Here is a 7665-nt window from a genome sequence, read left to right on the forward strand (position 1 = left end):
TTGACAGTCAAATTTTCTATTCAACTCTGGTCTTTTCATCAAGAATACTTGAAAGTCCTCTATTTCACTGAATGATTAATTTTTCTCCCATAGGATTATACTCAGTGTTGCTGGGTAGGTGATTCTGGGTTTTAATCCTATCTCCTTTGCCCTCCATAATACCATATTCCAAGCCCTGTGGTCCCTTAATGTACAAGCTCCTAAATTCTGTGTTATCCTGATAGTGTTTCCACAATAATTGAATTGTTCCTCCCTGGCTGCTTGAAATATTTTTTCCTTGACCTGTGAACTCTGGAATTTGGCTACAATATTCCTAGGAGTTTTCCTCTGGGGATCTCTTTCAGCAGGAGATCAGTGGATTATTTCCTTTTCTATTTTGCCCTCTGGTTCTAAAACATCAGGGCATTTTTCCTTGATAATTTCTTTAAAGATAATGTCTAGGCTCTTTTTTTGATCATGGCTTTCAGATACTCCAATACTTTTTAAATTATCTCTCCTGGATCCATTTTCCAGGTCAGTTGTTTTTCCAATGAGGTATTTCACAGTTTTCTAATTTTCCATTCTTCTGGATTTGTTTTACAGTGTCTCGATTTCTCATAAAGTCACTAGCTTCCAATTGTTCTATCCTAATGTTTAAAGAAATATTTTAGGGGCAGCTAGGTGGCACAGTGGATAGAGCACTGGCCCTGAAGTCAGGAGTACCTGAGTTCAAATCCAGCCTCAGACCAAAACACTTGACACTTACTAGCTGTGTGACCCAGGGCAAGTCACTTAACCCCATTTGACTAAAAATTAAAAAAAATGAAATAAAGAAATATTTTCTTCAGTAACCTTTTGGACTTCCTTTTCCATTTGGCCAATTTTGCTTCTTGTAGAATTCTTCTCCTCACTGGATTTTTGGACCTCTTTTGCCATTTGGGTTAGACTATTTTATAAAGTGTTATTTTCTTGAGTATTTTTTGTGGTCTCCTTTAGCAAGCTGTTGAATTTTTTTCATGATTTTCTTGCTTCATTCTCATTTATCTTCTCAATTTTTCCTCTACTTCTCTTACTTGCTTCTCAAAATCCTTTTTGAGCTCTTCCAAGGCCTGGGACTGATTCATATTTTTTCTTGGAGACTTTAGATGTAGGAGCTTTGACTTTGTTATCTTCTTCTCGTTGTATGTTTTGATATTCTTTGTTACCAAAAAAAAGATTCTATTGTGTGACTCTTTTTGCAAGGTTTATTCATGATCCCACCCAATTATTTGAGTTACAAACTCTTTGTTAAGGTAGGTGTCTGCTTCCAATGTGGAGAATGTACTGTCCCAAGCATTGGGGGTTTGTGTAGCTGTTTTCAGAGATACTTCTAGTGACATATAAATTTTCAGTTCTTCTAAGATGGTATGATAAGGGAGGAGGTGTTTACTCCTTTCCTGGCCTGTGCTCTGGTCTATGAGTGACCACAAGCACTCTTTTCTGTCTTTCAACCATGAGGAGGATCTTCTCTGTAGCACCACTACATGCTCCACCATGCCAGCACTCCTCCTTGCCCCAGAACCACCACCTAGAACTGTGACCTAGATCCAAGCATGGGCAAAGTGAGTGATTCCTGCCTCAGCACTGGCAAAGAGATCCCTGCAAGTCCCCTCTGATTAGCCACTGTATTCCCCCTTTGTCTGTGGCCCAGAAGCTCAGGAAGCAGCCACCACCCCAGGCCCATGCTCTGGAACTGGGATTGGGACCTAGCTTCTCTCTCTCATTGCAGAAACAGACTTTTCCCACTGACCTTCTAAGTTGTCTTTGGCATTCATGGGTTGAGAGGTTTGGAAACCACCATGGCTATCTGTGATTCAGTCTTCTGAGAGCTGCTCCAGGTTCACTGAAGGCTGCCTTGCCTGCATGACCATGTCGAACTGAGCTCCTCTCCCTGCCCGGTGTGATATACCTTTCCGAAAGAAATATCAACAATCTTAGATGTGTGTGACACCACTCTGATGGAAGAAAGTGAAGAATAATTCAGAACTTTTTTGATAAGGATGAAGGAGGAGAATATAAAAATTGGCTTGAAGCTTAAGATAAAAATAAACAGAAGAAAACAACAACAACAACAACAAAACTAAAATCATGGCTAACATTTCCTATCAAAGAAAGGGAAAATTAATGAAAGCAGTGTCAGATTTTATGTTCTTAGGTTGAAACGTCACTTCTATGAGAATGCAATATCCTCAAAGACAAGTGGACTAGGTTTTTAATGTGGTTAAAACAATGATTTTTTTTTCTTCCTCTAAGCTCCTAGAATGTCAATAAGAAGTCATTTCATTGGTGCAAATATTCCTTCCACCAATGCAGATCCACATTTTATCATATGATCTTAAGGAATTGCTGTGTCAGAAAAAAAAATCTTCACCTGTTAGCAAGTCTGCTGGTATTGAGCCTTCCCAAGCTTAGCTATGATGATTCTCAAAATTACCTATTACTCATTGATCCAAGTTTGGTAGACTGTCCAAAAGCTTGAGTTCCTAGACTCCGCTCTGCTGATATGGCCTATTCAGACTCCAGTTTCAACTGCACCAGAGTTGGAGTCTGGCAAAGCAATTAAATTGAATCGTAAGATATACATACATAAATGTACATATAATGTTACAATAGATTGTCATGCATTGAAAACTAAAAAAAGAGGAGACAATTCTAAAGTTTATAACATTGTCAGAAATGGGTAGCTCCTTCAATGATAAATAACTTTAATACTCTAAACTACAGTAGCTAAGTTTTATATAAGAGCTTGGATACAAAAAGTGAGAAAAAAAAATCATAACCTAGTATTCACCTCTTAGATCATGGATACTCATTCTCCAAAGTCAACTTCATTTACCTAGTGCAACAGGCTCACAGTCCACCATTTGGCCAAGACATAAAGCCTTCCCATCTTGAGAGAGCCTGTCAGAGTTGTTGTCATGACACTAGCATTGGTTTAGAGAACCTACTCTCATGTCCACACAATAATGAGGCATCAGCATAGGTGACTATTCTTTTTACATTATACCAATGAAATTGATTAGGCTGTCAAGATATTTAATGAGTTTCCTGTCATTTTCTCCAGAAAACTAACATATTGAACATCATAGCATCATGTCCAGGGAAAATGCTTCCTGATATAAAGGAATTTCTATTGGGATTGATGGAAGGGACGATAATAATGAAGAAGGGGAACAATAGCTTTCATTTCTTTCTCCCTATCACTGGGCAAAATCCTCAGTCACTTAAACTGTGATAGAGACAATAAGGATGAAAGAACTCACAGATGTGATCCTCAGAAGTAATGAGCACTGTAGTCATTATCTTATTATAATTCCATCCAAAACAATCTCCTACACAGTTGCACAGAAATTTGATGGTGAGTCAGATTGGAGGAGGAGACTTTTTAAATGAGGCCTCAAGGAGTAAACCTTTGGAAGGAAGATTAGTAGACAACTTTTGATCTCAAGAGTGTAACCTTTGTGGGTGATTCTACTTGAAACTTGGCTGATAGTTATCTGTAGCTGAAATCCTCTTGAACACCTGTGCATTGTCCACATGTCATTGATGTCTTCAGGAGAAGACAAATACCAGCTTCCTGGGGATCTGTAAGGAGTTCATCAGAGAACAAGAAAAACTACAATACAGTTTCATGGCTGTGCTTTTGATGTCACATAAATGGGATCTTCCTTTCCATCTCTGTCTTTTACAATTCCTTCTTGAAATAGCACCAACACTGTATTCTGGTGGGACAACACACCTGTTTCAACCTGAGGTAGGCTTTTGGGACCCTGGCTCATTCAAGAATGTGTGGTAATTAGTGAGTCAGGTTTCCTAGTTTATTTAAGCATCCCTGTGGATAGTACTGATTCTTCTCTCTTTGATTGAAGTTCTTACATAATGTGTTTCTAAGGTGTAGGTATAATACAATTTAAGTCAAGATTATATATCATTTTCACCATCTTCTTCTCTGGGCAGCAAATATTTTGAGAACTTTCTGTCATTGTTGTGTACTCATTTCAGTCATGTCTGACTTTTTGTGACCCTTTTGGGGGTTTTTTGCCAAAATATTGGAGTGATTTGTCATTTCCTTCACCAGCTCATTTTACAGATGAGGAAACTGAGGAAAACAGTGTGTAAGTGACTTGCCCAGGGTCATATAGCTAGTAAGTGTCTGAGGCCAGATTTGAACTCAGATCTTCCTTACTCTGGACCTGGCACTGCTCCATATTGAAACTACCATTGGCTCAATTCTGGAGAAAATAGCCCTAGCCTAGAGGAAGTGCTCTCTTTCAGGACCACTGGACCATCTGGGATAATAACAAATATGGTGAGTATATATTGAAATCACTTTTCTCTTTGTGAGTTTAACCAAGTACTTAATTTAAAACTCAATGCTTACTAAAGCTAACCTGTAAGGAGGTGGAGTGAAGCATAAATTTAACTTTGTGGTTGTGGTCTATTTACAAAAGATGATTAATAGAATCACAGGTTTAGAGTTAGAATTTATCTCTGAGGTCATATAGTACTACTCTTTAATTTTACAGCTGAGGAAACTAAAGCTCAAAAAAGTTAGGTACTTAACTAAGGTAACACAGGCAAGAGGTATCAGAACTGGGATGTAATCCCAGGTTCTCTGCATCCAAATATATCACTCTTTTCACTGTAACCTGATGAATAATAGGATATTTTTGTATGTAGTAGCCATTTCCCCTCATTTTAACTTATCAATTCTTACAGGACAGGATAGAACATCTTTAGTAGGTCTTACTGTTGAAGATAGCATTTTAGTAGGGACTTATAGGAACCCAAGGAGGTCAGTAGGTAAAATGATAGGGAAAATTGTAGGTGGGGTATGGGGGGGGGCAACCAGAGAAAATGGCCAGAGCCAAGAAATATAATGTTTGTTTGCGGAAGAGCTGAGAGTCCAGTGTCACTGAATAAGAGTACATGGAGTGGAATAATAAGACTAGAAAGGTAGGATGGGATTAGTTTATGGATGACTTTTAACTCCAAATGAGGGATTTTGTATTTGATCTGAAAGCTAAAGGAGTTTATTGAGTATGAGTGTGCTGAGGGTAGGGGGGCAGTGTGGTGAATTGGAGTGAGGAGAGGTTTGAAGCAGGTGGATCTATTAACAGATTATTTTAATAGTCCAGATATAGTAAGGATCTATACCAGAGTGGAGTCAATGTCAGAGAAGAGAATACGACATATCAGAGAGATGTTGCAAAGATGAAATTGATTGGCAATATATTGAATATGAGAGATAGATAGTGAAGAGCCAAGGATGATTCCTAGCTTATGAGCTTGAAGGACTAGGATGATGGTGCTGTCCTCTATAGTAATAAATAAAGTAGGAAGTTAAAGGAGAGTTTAGGGCAAATGAGGATGAGATTGGTTTTGGACATGCAGAGTTTAAGATTTCTACTGGATATAAAGTTTGAAATGTTTGAAAGGCAATTGGAGACATGGGATGAGTTTGGGGCAGGAAAGATAGATTTGAGAAACCTTAGCATAGAGATAATAAACCCATGGAACTGATGATATCACCACTTGAAGTAGTGTAGAGGGAGAAGCAGGCCCAGTACAGAAGCCTGTGGGTCAGGTTGGAGAGAATGTTATGTATAAGAATCCAGCAAAGTAGACTGAGAAGAATCAGTAAGATAGGTAGGAAGACAACCATGAGAGAGTCCTGACCTAGAAACACAGAGAAAAGAGAGTATTAAAGAGAAGAAGCTGATTAACAGTGTCAAAGGCTGAAGAGAAATCAAGGAGAATGAGGAATAAGCAAAAGTCACTGGATCTGGCAAAAAAGAGATCATTGGAAATTTGTAGAAAACAATTAGAATGGAATGAAAAGGTCAGCCAGATTGTCAGAGGTTAATTAGAGAGCAAGGGGAGGAAAATTGGAGTTACTTATTGTAAATCTCCTTTTCAAGGATTTAAGCCACAAAGGAATACAAGACGATAGTTAATGAGGATGGAGGGATCAAGTAAAGTGTGTTTCTTTTTGTTGTTTATTTTTGCTTCTGGGATAGGGGAGAGGAGACACTGGCACATTTGTAGGCTGTAAGGAATGACAGAGGGAGGGAGAGAGAGAGAGAGAGAGAGAGAGAGAGAGAGAGAGAGAGAGAGAGAGAGAGAAAGAGAGAGAGAGTACATATAAGTGACATAGTGGGAAAAACAGAGGAGGCAGTTTGTTGGAGCAGGTATGATAGAATGGGATTACTTGAATAAGCAGAGGGTTTAGCCCCCCTTAAGGAGTAATGCTATCCCATCATGTGAGACAGAGATGAAGGAAGAGATAGGAGAAGAAGGAACCTGAATGATAAGAGATGAGGAAGAGGAAAGAAGAATTTCACAGCAAATTACCTAATTTTTTTTCTTTTATTTTCACTTAATAGTATTTTTCCCAATTACATGTAAAGATAGTTTTAAACATTAATTTTTATAAGATTTTGAGTGCTAAATTTTTCTTCCATCCCCCTTCCCTTCCCACTCCCCAAGATAACAAGCAATCTGATAAAGATCATACATGTACAATCATGTTAAACATATTTCTACATTAGTAATGTTGTGACAGAAGAATTAGAACAAGAGTGAAAAGGCACAAGAAAGAAAAGAAAAAGTAAAGATGATATGCTTCAATTAGCATTTAGATTCTATAGTTCTTTCTCTGGAAGTGAATAGCTTTTTTCATTATGAGAACTGCCTTGGATCACTGTATTACTGAGAAGAGCTGAGTTTTCCATTGTTGATCATCACACAATGTTGCTGCTACTGTATACAATGTTCTCTGGTTCTATTCACTTCACTCAGCACTAGTTCATGTAAGTCTTTCCAGGTTTTAGTGAAATCTGCCTGCTCATCATTTCTTAGAGCACAATTGTATTCCATTATGTTCATATGCCACAACTTTGTCAGCCAATCACCTATTGATGGGCATCCCCCCAATTTCCAATTCTTTGCCACCACAAAAAAAAAAAAGAACTGCTAAGAATATTTTTATACATGTGGGTGCTTTTTCCTTTTTATGATCTCTTTGGAATACAGACCTAGTAGTGGCACTGCTGGATCAAAGGGTATGCATAGTTTTATAGCCCTTCAGGCATAGTCCCAAATTGCTCTCCAGAATGGTTGAATTAGTTCCAAACTCCACCAACAATGCATTAATGTTCCAATTCCCACACTTCTTTTGCAACATTTCTCATTATCCTTTTTTATCATATTAGCCAATCAGATAGGTGATAGGTGGTACTTCAGAATTATTTTAATTTGCATTTCTCTAAGCAATAGTGATTTGGAGCATTTTTCATATGACTATAGAAAGTTTTGATTTCTTCATTTGAAAACTGCCTGTTCATATCTTTTGACCATTTCTCAATTGGGCAATGACTTGTATTCTTTTAAATTTCTCTCAGTTTTCTATATATTTGAGAAATGAGGCCCTTGTCAGACACTGGCTGTAAAAAAAAGTGGCCTAGCTTTCTGCTTCCCTTCTAATCTTATTTGAACTGGTTTTGTTTGTGTACTAAATAGATTTGATGATTGCCATTTAATGATATAGTTTTAGATATGGTATGGCTAGGCTGCCTTACTTTGCATTTGTTTGCATTAATTCCCTTGATATTTTGAAGTTTTGTTCTTCCAGATGAATTTTGTTAT

The sequence above is a fragment of the Phascolarctos cinereus genome, unplaced genomic scaffold (genome assembly GCF_003287225.1).
Source record: "Phascolarctos cinereus isolate Bilbo 61053 unplaced genomic scaffold, phaCin_HiC Scaffold_9;HRSCAF=440, whole genome shotgun sequence".
Classification (NCBI taxonomy): Eukaryota; Metazoa; Chordata; class Mammalia; order Diprotodontia; family Phascolarctidae; genus Phascolarctos; species Phascolarctos cinereus.